Genomic DNA, 14,082 nt, shown 5'->3' on the forward strand with positions numbered 1-14,082 from the left:
TTTCTTTTCAATAAGAGCTTAAACCCTTTGCCTCCTTTCTTGGAGGAACCATGAACTTCCTCTTAAGTTCCAGATGGCAGTACTTCCACACTGAGTACCTATCCATTTCACCAAAACTCTCCTTCAATATGACTGACAATCTGAATTCTGGTCACACTAGTGCTCAGTGTGCAGTCCTCTTACAAGTCATGCTAAGATGGAACACATCATTCTTGTCTTAATATTTTTTTCACTTGCCTTAAGGATACTGAAGTAGTTTTATTTCTCCTCACGGGACATTTGTGGCAGTAGAACTAGATATCCATCTTCATTGTTCTTATGTTTTAAATTACAGGACATTAATTTTTTAGCTTGGCTATCTTTCTTTCACTCTGATCTCATTCTCTCAGACATTTTGTGACGTAGTATTCAGCAATATACAAATCACTACTTAATCGTTATTCTTCATGTTATACCTCTCCAACTACAGGCCATTGGGTTATTCCCCCCTTAAATTTTGGTTTGTACTTTAACTTAAATCTATCTAAAGACTAAAACATCTAATGATTTCCTGTAAAACCTTATCCATCTTCCACTTGTCTCATCTCAGTTCATGACAACTTCATTTTTCTAACTGTTTACACTGATATTTCTTCAGCCATTCTTTGGTCTCTCCTATCCACATATCATATACGTAGCTTCAAAAGAGATTTTAAAACTCTATCTCCTTCTTTCCATTGCTTCTGCTAAATCCCTGGCCTGAGCCCTTATCAACCATTTTAGATATTTTGGTTATAATAGCTTCTAAATCACATCCCAAACTCCTCTTATACCCTTCCCCAACTTCACTGTCACCCTAGTTTTCCATTTAATTCAGAATAAAATCAGAGTTCCCATTATAACCAAGAAAACATTTAGCAATCTGATTCAGTTGTAAATTTCTGACACCAGTTTCTATTATTGGAAATACCCACACTTACTGGTCCAAAGTCACTTGATTGGGATATGAAGAATTAAATCAGGTTAAATCAGCACAACTAAGGTTATGAAAAATTTATTAAGAACAATCAGAACTTTTATATTTTTATCAGAAACAAACTATAATGACAATTGCCAGAATCAATATGGTTTTAGTTAGGATATAACAATGTTTTCCAGCAACACGAAGTATACAAAATTACTGTCTAAGACCAATTGTACTGTGAATAGTCCATGTTTCTTTGACTAATAGGAAGCAGTTAAAAAAAATAAAACAAACAAAAAAACAAAAAACAAAACCACAAAATGACCTGAAGGCTTTACTGCCTCAGGGAGTACATCAGTCTCTCAGGAACTGGAAGGCTCATTGTGTTCCAGGAGCTATGAAGGCTAACCTTTAAAAAAAAAAAAAAAAAAAAAGATGTCTCTCAAGACATCTAGGCAAGGCCAACTTTATGGTTCTCTGTATATTATCATCCTCCAACTCATTCTTTCTATATATCCTATCTAGGTCAATGTTCCTGGAACCTTTACAATATACGTGTGCATACACACACCATTGCACTCACTGTCATGCCTAGAATTTTGTTTTAGAAAGAGACATGTTTTCTACCAAATATGAATTATTATTTTAACCAGTCCACAACTATTTTTCTTAGCTTTATCTGTTTGAAAAACTACAACAAACCACCAGTGAGCCAGAGAGATCAAAATTAAGAACACCAGCAGATTCTGTGTCTCATGGGAACCTGCAGTCTCACAGATGGCATCTTCTCAATACAACACTAGACTCTAGCTGGGGAAGTGATAGCAGACATTGTTAATAGGGATAGTGATTTCTGTTTCTGTGGCCTCTTTTGACAGCCTACCTTTTTTTCTCAAAAGCTTGGACATTATATTTGTGAATAGCTTTTCATCTGTAAATCCTGTGGGTAGACATATATATAGTCAGACAATATCAAAACTGTCAGGCTCTAGTGAATAAAATTAAAGTTCTATGAGTGGATATTTTAAATTATTGTCTCAGATGATTTAATTTATTCATTCATTTATATTGTTATCTATTTAACTTCATGTATTTTTTAAATTATTTTTATTCTATTCTACTTTATGTGTTTGGGCCCATCACTTGCATGCATATCTGTGTAATATGTGCAATGGGTTTGATCCCTTGGGAACTGGAGTCACAGATAGTTGGGAGCTGCTGTGCAGGTAGATGCTAGTAAATGAACCTGAGTCCTCTACAATAGCAGCAAGTACTGTTACACACTGAACTATCACTTCAACACTACATTCATGATTAATATTTGTGGAAGCAACTTACTAAAGAGTCATCACCTCTCCATTCCACAGGTTCCTGGTTTGTCGCATACTCATGGAACATTAAAATTCTTCAGCGCGAATTATTAGAAACAGACTTCAAAATGCTACTAAAAGTTGGTTTTCTTCTATCATTCTACCATCTTCGTCAATCATTCATCGCACAATCAGATGTAACAATGTGAGGAGATTCTACTTGGCATAGCCATCTGGTAAGGTAGCACTGAGGGTGATGGCTGGGAAGACTTCACACATATGACATCTTTTTACTCTACCTATTTCTACTTGTTCATTACCACTCTATCCAGTAAATTATAAGTTACATCAGCTGATTACATTTTTAAAATAACCTCAAATCAAAAATCAGGAGACCGTGGAAAGTTATGTCAATTCTAGGTTCTAAAAAATGGAATAAATAATGTGGTATTGATTACAATTTATACTGTAAGAGATCAGTATCTGCTCAGAATATCCCCAATCTAAGTGTTTAGTATAAAAGTGATATGCTTACCTCAGTGGAACATCAAGGATAAGGAACAAAGATGGGAGATGGAGGATGATAGAGAGTTAAAAGTTAACAGGGGAGGGGGGCAGAGATATCTGTCTCAGTTTGGGAAAAGGATTGCCTCTGGATAGAGAGGAGACAGGTGTGGCACTTAGGAAAATAGCTGTTTATAAAAGTAAGGGGAAATTCTGTGTTAGGATGAGGTGTTTAATTTAATTGTGCATATTAATTAGGTGAGCTAAAGGGAGATTTTTATTGCTAATCTTCAATAATTTGGTAGCTAGACCCTGGTACTCAGGCTCAGGAGGAAGACATGGCCAAATAAATAAATAAAACTTGGTAGCTACCTAGGAGTTAGAGAAAGGAAAGAGGAAGCTGAAAAGGTCTACAATCCCGTGGGAAGAACAAAATTATCAACTAACCAAACCCACCACAGCTCCTGGGGACTAAAACACCAACAAATGAGCTCACATAGCAGAGGACAGTATTGTCTGACATCAGAGGGAGGAGAGGCATTTGGTTCAGTGAAGGCTCATTTTCCCAGCGTAGTGGAATGCCAAGGAGCTAAGTTGGGAGAGGGTGGTTGAAAGAGGGAGCACCTTAATGGAGGCAATGGGAGGGGGAGGGGGAATAGGATTATGGGAAAGGGATAACATATGAAATGTAAATGCAGAGAACTTCCAATGGGGGAAAAAACGGGCATGAAAAGAAAGAAATGTTGTCTAGCTGCCTACCTCTCCTATCTTTTCCTGTCTCAGCAGAGGAGGCCTGAGAGGCCAGTATGAGCAGCCAGGACCATGTTCTGATGGTCCTGGATTACCACAACCCCACAGGCTTCAACTGCAAAGATGAGATAGAATTTAGAAGCTTTACCGTTTAGCTTGACCAGAAAATCAGCCACTGTAAGATTGAAGACAGAGGTAACTTGAGAAACATCCACAGCAGTGACTGACCCAAGTTCTTTGAAAAGTATCTCAGAGATCATAACTGTCCTTTCAAGATTCAGAATTGGCAAGAAGCAGTTGACTGTCTTCTTGGGTTAACTGTTAGATTTGAATATGGAGATAACGCTGAGAAATAAAAAATACAAACAAGCAATGGCTTAGTACCTGATAAAAGGAAAAACACTGACAATGAACCTAAAAATGCAGAACCGCTGATCAACTTGGATGTAAATAATCCTGATTTTAAGGCTCCTGTCATGGTTTTGACTAACCTTCTTCAGATTCAGTGCCATGATGACTACTTGGCAATGCTTAAGGCAATTCTTGTTTTGATTCAGGACTAACACAGGATGCAGTTGCTAAAGCAAGTCAAACAAAAGAGGGCTTACCTGCTGAATTAGACAAACATACTGTTGGCTTTGACACAGGAGATGCAGTTCTTAATGAAGCTGCTCAGATCCAGCGGTTGCTGCACATAGAAGAGCTCAGAACGTCTCAGCCAAAAAGTAATGAAGCCATCGTAGCCGTTCAGGCCATCATTGCCGATCCAAGGACAGACTGAAGACTGGGGAAAGTTGGAAGGTGAGCAAGAGGGTGTTAGCTTCTCACCTGACTGGTGACAGCAACCATCACACCAGCATGTACATGAAAATCAGATGTCACACATTTGAGAAGTCCCAGGCGATTGACCATGTTCTAGAGATTTACCACCATTGCTTTTTTTTTTTTTTAAATAAGTTGGGGAATAAAAAAGAAAAAGAAAAAGCAATGTCATCTAATGTGTTTTAGCAAGGCAGAGGGAATTGGGAAAGAAGGGCAAGGCTTATCAGAGCTATGCCTTCCATGCTTGATCTGGCTAGATTCACCTCTGGTACTACAGGAAGAAAAGATGGGTGTGATGAAATGAGGCAACTGTCAAGAGTAGATCCAATTTGTCACCTTTTACACACTGCCATTGGTTTGGAGTTCAGAAAGTACCTCCTTTTACTGTGACCTTTTGCAAGTGGCAGATCATTGCTGACTCTGTATTCCCTAACAAGGAAGTAAGGATTACATTACCTCCTCCAAAGAAATGGTCTTAAAGCATGAAACAGATTATGTTCTGCAAGGCATTTACTTTCTGCTGGCATCTGACTCACACTGAGAAGCAGTAATTCTCATTATTATTGACTTTATTATCAATTTCCTCAGGCACAGATTGGGTGGTAATATTGTGATGTAGAACTAGATAATTATTTTACTCTTACACATTATGATTGCTTAACAAGAAACTAAACTCTCTGACATGCTACCATCTGCTTTTCTTCATTACTATGAAAGAGGATCTTTACCGGAGGCATTTCTACCGTATGCTTTATGTAGGCAGGTGTGGCTGTGGTTTATACATAACTCAGCCACAATGGCTGTCATCAGAAAGTCTTTTGACTTCCCTCCCAGACTGGCAGCTAGTGAACTTGTGCTTTGCTAGAAACCTGGAATGGTGCCTGCGTCCCAGAATCCTTCAGACATGCCTGTCAGACGAACCCTTATTCAGAAGACCAAGGTGAAGGTAGAAAACTAAGCTCTGATTTCCATTGGAGGGTCTGAGAATTTACAAGGATGTGCACAGTGGTAAGTGGAACAGATTATAGACCCGGTACTCACTGTTCAACACTTGCCTACAGTCCCTTTCTCTCTGTTCTTACACTCTCAAAGCAAGACAAGCAATCTGTACTTGATGTTAAAATGAAATTAATAGTAATATTAATATTCTGAATTAGAATTCTTATACATTTAACGATATACAAGGAAGATTTAATGTAACAAGAATAGCCGAAAGGGATCTTTCTAGTGTATCATGAGTTTCTTGGGACTCAGAAGAGAGATTAAGCTGCCATGTCCTGAAAAGAATGTTCCTGCCAACCTGACTGGGCCAATGAAAATGCAGAAGGGATAGACAGGGTTATACAGAAAATCTGGAGAAAAGTGTGCCATGCAGAATCTCAGAACTCTTGTTATTTACAGCACATGAACAGGCAGTACCTGGTCTCTCAGAAGCAGATCTCAATCTTGGAAGAGGAAGTTGCAGTTGCTAGTTTTTATACACACTGGTCAATTGATAGAAAATACTTATATTTGAAAGAGAGAGTTTGCCACCACCATGAACCTCACCCAGAGTAAAACTTGGTCAAGTTCCATGGTGCTGAGGCATTGACCTTTGTCAGTAATATACATCCGCATGGGACCTCATTCACCCCTTACACATTCATTCAAGGATGCCTCAGTTCCCTATAATAAGGTTTTAAGCATTTTATTTCTTTTTGACTGGATCCTGTTATGTATCCTAAATTGATGTTCAATTCTAAAACTTTTACCTTCTGAGTTCTATGATTACTGATATTCATGATTAAATCTTGTTCAAGTCATTATTATTATTATTATTATTATTATTATTATTATTATTATTATTACACTTATTTTTATTTTCCAGGAATTAACCCCCTCCAGATCTGTCCTCCCTTTATTCGGCATTTCATTCCCCCCTAACTCCAAGAGAAGGCCCTCCCAACAATACCCCCAGCCACCAAGCCTCCCCATTCCCTGGGGCCTCAAGTTTCTCAAGGGTTTTTAAAGGCTTAAAAATTATATAATTTTATGGTATGGTGATTGCCTCCATAAATGTCTAAACTCAGCACACGTGCTTAATGCCCACAGAGGCTGAACGAGGGGATTAGAACAACCTGAAAATGGAGTCACAGAAAGTTGTGGATGTTGGGCATTAAACACAAGTCCTCTGTCACAGCAACTTGTGTTCTTTACTGCAGAACTACGTTATTATCAGTATTTGTGATGTACATCCAGGAAGTTGTACTAAAAGGTAAATTACATGCCAACAAAGGTTGAAATGACTAATATCAATAAAGTCTATGCAAAGCCATAAAATCAAGATAGGCAATGTTGCAACTTACCTCTGATGATATTATTTGCTTGGGTAATCACATACAAGCCCATGTTTTAGAAGAATATTTTTCCTTTAACCTAATGAGGACCTAACAAAGAAATTCATTTTTTCCCCAACAAAAGCATTTAGGAAAACTAAGTGTTGTGTTTATGGGGTTAATCCTAGTGAAATAGACATAAACTTGTGTTTTTGGTTTAATGTTCTCTCACTTTTAGAAATTAAAAAAAATGACTGATTATATCACAGGGTAAGATTATTAGCTGTTCTTATGAACTTACTGAGATTTGTTATTCTAATGTGTAGACACATGCAAAGAGTTAATACAAAAGCTCTGAGCAATTTTTGTTTTTTTAAAAATATTTTTTAAACCTAAATTAGGTGTACACTATCCCAAATTTAAGAAAATAGCATAAGTGTATAACACCCTCTCAGAGTGTGGTACTCCTGGACCTTAAATCAAAGATCTCCATATTAAACCAGGAACATTGAAACTATTAGAAAAGAAAGTAGGGATAACCTTAGAACACATAGGCACAGGGGGAAATTTCCTAAATAGAACACCAATGCCTTGTGCTCTAAGACGAAAGATTGAAAAATGGGACTTACTAAGATTGCAAAATTTCTGTAAGGTTAATGACACTGTCAAGAAACAAAATGGCAGCCAACAGATTAGGGAAAGATCTTTACCAACTCCACATCTGATAGAGGTCTAATATCCAATATAAACAAAGAATTCAAGAAGTTAGATGCCAGAGAATCAAACAATCCTATTAAAAAATGGGGTATAGAGCTAAACAAAAAATTCTGAATTGAGGAATATCGAATGGCTGAGAAACATCTAAGGAAGTGTTCGACATCCTTAGTCATCAGGGAAATGCAAGTTAAAACAACCCTGATATTCCACCTCACACCAGTCAGATGGTTAAGATCAAAAACTCAGATGACAGCAGATGCTGGGAAGGATGCAAAGAAAGAGAAACAGTTCTCCACTGTTGGCGGGGTTGTAAACTGGTACAACCACTCTGGAAATCAGTCTGGCGGTTTCTCAGAAAATTGGATATAGTACTACCTGAAGACCCAGTTATTCCACTTCTGGGCATATACCCCAGAGATGTTCCAACATACAATACAATCACATACACCACAATGTTCATAGCAGCCCTATTTATAATAGCCAGAAGCTGGAAAGAACGCGAATGTCCTTCACTACATGAATGGGTACAAAATTGTGGTATATTTACACAATGGAGTACTGCTCAATTATTAGAAACAATGACTTTATGAAATTCCTAGTAAAATGGATGCATCTAGAGAATATCATCCTGAGTGAGGTAACCAATTCACAGAAGAATAGACATAATATACAGTCACTGATAATTGGATACTAGCCCCAGAAAGCTTTGAATATCCCAGAAACAACTAACAGGTTGTATGAAACTCAAGAACAACAAAGGCCAAAACGTGAAAGTTTCAGTCCTTCTGAGGAAAAAAAATCTGTATAGCACCCTCTCAGAGAGTGGTACTCCTGGACCTTAAATCATTAATAACTTAAGAGCTAAGAATATACCCTTGTGGCAATTTTTAGTATACAAAAATTATTATATTTGATCTATAAACACCAAGAAAACTCTGAGTCTTTCCATGTTATGTTCTGCTCTACATGTACTTTATGTTTATGGTAACTAGTAGATTTCAATGTGTGCTATCAAACTTCTAAAATAATTAAGTACTGATAGAATATTTATTCATGTAGTGCTATGCCAAAAATGCCTTTATAAATTTGTACATCTCTCTCTCTTAAAAAAAAAAAGTTGAAAGAGAAAAAAAAAAAAAAAAGAAAATAGCATGTGTCACTACATTTAATGAAACACTTTTTAAATTCCCAAATACAATAGTATGGTATACCACCTGGAAGAAGCAATAATCAACTGAATTGCCTGTGAGATTTGGGCCACTTGGGACATTCTGCAATCTATTGAGTTGCCTGTGGGTTACACAGCTCGACCTATTCTCTTAGATTTTTTGAGATGTCATCCATGCTCGTTTCGGGTTTGGTGATATAGTAACCTTTAAATTATATTCTGCTCCTGTAAGTAAGTTCAATAAAACACATTAGTTCACCAAATTGGACTGTAGTAGTATCCATACTTTGGTCTGTTTTGGGATACTCTCTTACATAGGGTCACTGTTGCTATGTTGAAATTTCATTATCAAAAGCAATTAGGAAGAAACAGGTTTATTTGACTTAAATTTCTAGTACATCTCTGAAGGGTATTGGGGCAAAAACTCAAGAAGTGGTGGTGACAAAACAGTATGCACGGTAGCCATAAAAGAATACCACCTTGCTTCCAAAACCCAAGACCACTAGCTGAGAGTTGTCTACACCCACAAAGGTCTACATTCTCGAACATCAATCACTAATTAAGAAAACACCCTACAAGCTTCTGAGGCATTTTCTTAGTTGAGATTCCTTCCTCTCAAATGACTTTAGTATGTGTCAAATGGACATAAAACTAAGGAGTAGTGATCTATATCAGGAGTGAGTTGATATTTATGTTGTAACTCTTTTGGAAAAGTTTTGTCATCCAACAAAAGTATTGATTCATAAATATGTTTTTAGAAATTAAATTTTGTTTTATAAATGTTCCCTGTATTCAGGCTAGAGTTATTTTAGTTTCATTCCAAATGACCTATTATTAACTGTAGCTCTCAACAATTTGTTGAAAAGATTCATGTCCTATTCACTGAAACATCTGAGTCCTAAGCAGTTATATGAAAATTGTCAACTGATTAAAAATTATGAATCTAACTAAAGCACAGACTTTTTAATATATGAGTAATATCTTGACTATTTGAAACCATTCTTTACTACTGGTCTATTTATTTTGACTTCTACAGATCTTCTTCTTCATTATGACCACATTTAGTAATGACCTTAATTTTTGAATTCATGAAGGTTTTGCTATTTACAAACCATAATTGTTGCTTAATTCTATTCTTTATTTCTGATTCTCATTTAGAATCAATAGCGGTTATTTCTTGATGAATAAACTGAAGAATTTCTTTAAAAGACATTATCTTTTTGTGGAAATTTTAGAAGGGAAACACAGCTATGCATGGCTCTCAGCAGTGAGAAAAAAACATCTCAGGCCCATATATGAGATCATAGCTATTCAGAAACCTGCAAGGCAAAATTTGGTACACAGGGTGCAGTTTTTCTGAACTTAAAACTTTCTAAGAATTTGAGTATTCTTAATTTCTTATTTTATATGCAGTTGAGTATACATCCAAAACCAAGATGTACTTCCACCATCTTTCTCCCCAAACTGAATTTTGCCTAGGGGTCCAAGGTCTTCTTTATGACCATGTTCAAGTAAAGCCAGATTCATCATAAGCCCTGGTCATCAGGTCTTCAAGAGGAACCATGAAGATCATCACAATAGAACTTTGCTGGTGAATTGTTTTGTTTGAGTAGTGGCAAATTTCCAAACAATGAATGTTGATGAAAACTCACTTGAAGATGGAGCTTCAGGAAATATTTATTTTATCTTTCAAACAATTAGTAAGATGTAATCTACATTTCTATAGACTCTCATGAGTAGATGTATAATTTTTTTTTTTTTTTTGCTGTAGCCACAAAGGAGTTAGTCTTCAGATAAAAGCTATATGAAAGTAAGGCAGACACCAGTATAAAAAATCACAGACCTATAATCTTAGTGTTTAGGATATTGCAATAAGTGAAGTGGCCAGAGATAAGCCAACCTGGGCTAAACAATAAGACCAAAGCCAGTCTTCTGGGATAAGTACAAGAGCCTAAGTCAAAGCAACAATCATACAAACAACTGACCAATGATAGCAGCTACTAAAAATGACAGACTGAAAAACAACAGGATACTATCAACTTGGTAGCATTATCAAGGTTAAAAGCATCTTTTGTTGTGTGAAAGGATATTCTTTTCTCAATCTTTTAAAATGAATTCTCAATAAAATATATTGAACATCCTATAAAATATGTTCTATGGATTTTCCTTAGGAAATAGCAAATATGCAATCTCCTGTGGTAGTAAATCTACTTTAATGAAGAATAACGCTATAAGTAATTGAGTCTCTCTGTGTTTTCAAACAGATGAGTCTCCTTGTATCATACTTAGCCATCTTTTTTTTTTTTTATTACTGTGAAGTTCAAGATTAACAATCAGGCAGGTAAAAGCTTCTCTGAATTTTAGTTTGTTTCTTTTCTTGGTGCTAACATGGATAAAAATATCAAATATGTCACTGTTACCTCAGTAAGATACATAGAGACTACCATTAAACTCAGCAGGAGAGAGAATATTAAGTGAATCTTCAATGTAAGTCTAGATACACGATTTGTTGGAATATAAAATAAGAATTTTGTGCATGGAATAAAGGATCCATGCATATTTTGCGGCACTCTATTTCCATAATTTAAAACAAACTTTCCAAGTACGTTACCTCTATTTAGTGATAAAATTGTATAGTTCCCTCAGTGTTATCTATAAACAGAGAAAACTGCCTGGGAAATGGTTATGGTTTATGTAAAATGTTGTGCATTTATACAAACAAGCACTGAAAGGACAAAAAAGAAAAGGCATAAATTGTTTGTGACAGGATACCAATTAAGAGACAGAGCATCAAATACCACATGAGACTGTCCATTCAGCCCCCTGTTCCGAGGAATACTTACAGGCGATATTCTTCATCCTGTGGCTTCCTTTGGTGGAGGGGGTTCAAATCCCACTACAGAAGGAAGTGAGGCAGAGCTCTTGAACTCTACAGCCACCTCAGCTGCAAGACTGAGGATAGGAAACATTGCTAAGGAAAGCTGAACAGAAGAAAGAGTGAGCAGTTTCCCAATATTGTGTCCACATCTTCACTTAAATTTATTTTTAAAGATTTACATTTCACAGTTTTACTCTACCACGAAGACAGATGGTAGATGATAGATTAGAGGTAACTACATAACTAGATGGAAGAACATTCAGCCTATGTGTTTACAACAAGCCCATTTTGATAAGTTAAGGCATAATTTCATTTTCCCTTGCTAACTAAATACTTAAATCTGTGGTTTTATGTTGCAGTAAAATTTAAAAAAATAATAGAAGGACTATCTCTCTATGGGACTTGAGGTCTCACTCCTTAGACCTGGTCCTGATACTGAGCCTTGCACACCTCTGTCACCCGGTCTGAGGCCCCATAGCCCAACTTGTCCATGCAACTCCTTTTACTGGCAGTTTTCTAATGCCTATTCTCTGTCTGTGTCCCGGGTGTTTCTCTACCCCAAAATCCCACATAAATACAACTCTACAGCCCGATAGCTTTTCAAAAAGGTTTACATATTCAACTCTCAATCCACAAATCCTCTATACAAAAAAGATTACTTCAAATAGATACAAACTGCCCTTGTATATGAGATATTAGACCTGTAAAATCATTAATGTTCATAGCTTTTTAACACGAATCAATAACATCTGAGTCTCGGTGGTCCTTGGGAAACTCTATGTTGACACAATTTCTAACCTCTGTCCTCTGACCTCCTCAGACCTCTTAGCACTCTCTACCTCCCTTGCTCTACCCAGTCACTCTCTGTCCTTTATTTTACTAATTAAAATGAGAAGGTTCAGTTGGAGTCTCGTTACTAGGCAGCCTTTCTTGGGGAAATGGATTTAATATTAAAATACAAACAGCTTCAGTACATTCTACAGTTTTATCAATAAAAATTATTTAAAAGGGGTTCATTAACTAACACTTCTGGATAATGAAACTCCAAGGTTAGGTTAGGTTAGGTAGTTTTTCTGTGCAGCCTTTGAGGAGGGTCCTCTCATCTGCATTTCACCTTAATCAAAGACATTGTGTCAGGAATACAAGGAAGAAGAGAGGATCTCACAGTGATATGGCAAGCCAGAGACTAGAGTGGAACTGGTTCTCTCTTTGATGACAACTTGCTCTTGTAAGATCTGACATTAGAAGAAAAGCTTTAAGCCCTTTAAAAGTCACTTCCTATAAAGACTTAAGTTCTTCCAGCTACGCTGTTTCACTCTTAAAGTTCCCATAGCATCAACATCGATATACCAGGCTTCTATCACACATTCTGTAGACAAAGCAATCATATCATATCACTGCTCTAAGCAGTTTCTATTAAGAGATAATTTTGAATTTTCTTTTTTTTTATTTTCTTTTTTTATTGGAAATTCTCTGTATTTACATTTCAGATGTTATCCCTTTACCACAATCTCATCTCCCCTGCCCCCGATTGCCTCCATGAAAGTGCTCCCTCTCCCAAAAACCCTCTGACACCTCAGCACCTTGGCATTCCTCTACATTGGGGGAAAATGAGTCTTTGCTCCAACCAGAGGCCTCTCCTCCAATTGATGTGAGAGAATGCTATCCTCTGCTACATATGCAACTGGGACCATGGGTCACTCCCTGTGAACTCATTGGTTGATGTTTGGTCCCTGGGAGCAGTGGTGGGTTTGGATAGCTGATAATTTTGTTTTTCTCATGGGGATGCAGACCGTGTCAGCTCCTTCACTACTTTCTCTAGTTCCTTCACTGGGGTTCTTGTGTTCAGTATGATGATTGAAACTGTCATTCTCATCTCTTCCTGACGATGCAATGATTTAGACCAAAGTAGGAATCTAAACATTATTTAGCAGTTTGGTTTTTTTTTGGAAAATAATTTTTTGATATTGATTTTTTTTTACTTTATTTTAAAAAACAAAGATAAATGCACAAATTTCCACCATTTTTGCATAAAAGTATACAAATATATTTTAAGGTTGTAATTAAGTATTTATGGGTATATATAAAAACATATATGTAAATATGTAACAATAATATAGGAAAAGAGGCTATTAATTTGAGGGTATAGGAGAGAGACTAGGAGGGGCTGTAAGGAGGAAAGTGGGTTGTGATAAATTTCTATTTTAATTAAAATATATTCTTTTTTTTTTGTTGTTGTTGAACTGCACACAGTCTGTGAGTTGCTTCTGAGTTGTTCAGAGCTTTCTGGGGTTAGTATCCAATTTTCAGTGACTGCATATTATGTGTGTTATTTTGTGACTGGGTTATCTCACGCAGGATGATATTCTCTAGGTGCACTCATTTTCTTAAGAATTACATAAAGTCATTGTTTCTGATAGCTGAGTAGTACTCCATTTTGTAAATGTACCACAATTTTTGTATCCATTCATCTACTGAAGGACATCTGGGTTCTTTCCAGCTTCCTGCTATTAAAAATAGAGGTGCTATGAACATTATGGTGCATGTATCTTTGTTGTATGTTGGAACATTTCTGGGGTAAATGCCCAGAAGTGGAATAACTGGGTCTTGAGGTAGTACTGTGTCCATTTTTTTTGAGGAACCACCAGACTGATTTCCAGAGTGGTTGTATCAGT

The 14,082-nt window shown here is 36.6% G+C and overlaps 1 pseudogene across 1 annotated transcript; it reads left to right on the forward strand.

Moving 5' to 3' along the window:
• Positions 1 to 3,587: 3,587 nt before the first annotated feature.
• On the forward strand, positions 3,588 to 4,312 carry LOC308418635 (RNA transcription, translation and transport factor protein-like; annotated as a pseudogene). The gene has a single exon. The product of its transcript is annotated as an RNA transcription, translation and transport factor protein-like (transcript).
• The last annotated feature ends 9,770 nt before the right edge of the window (positions 4,313 to 14,082 follow it).

This window comes from Micromys minutus, assembly GCF_963924665.1.
Source record: "Micromys minutus genome assembly, chromosome: 3".
Taxonomy (NCBI): Eukaryota; Metazoa; Chordata; class Mammalia; order Rodentia; family Muridae; genus Micromys; species Micromys minutus.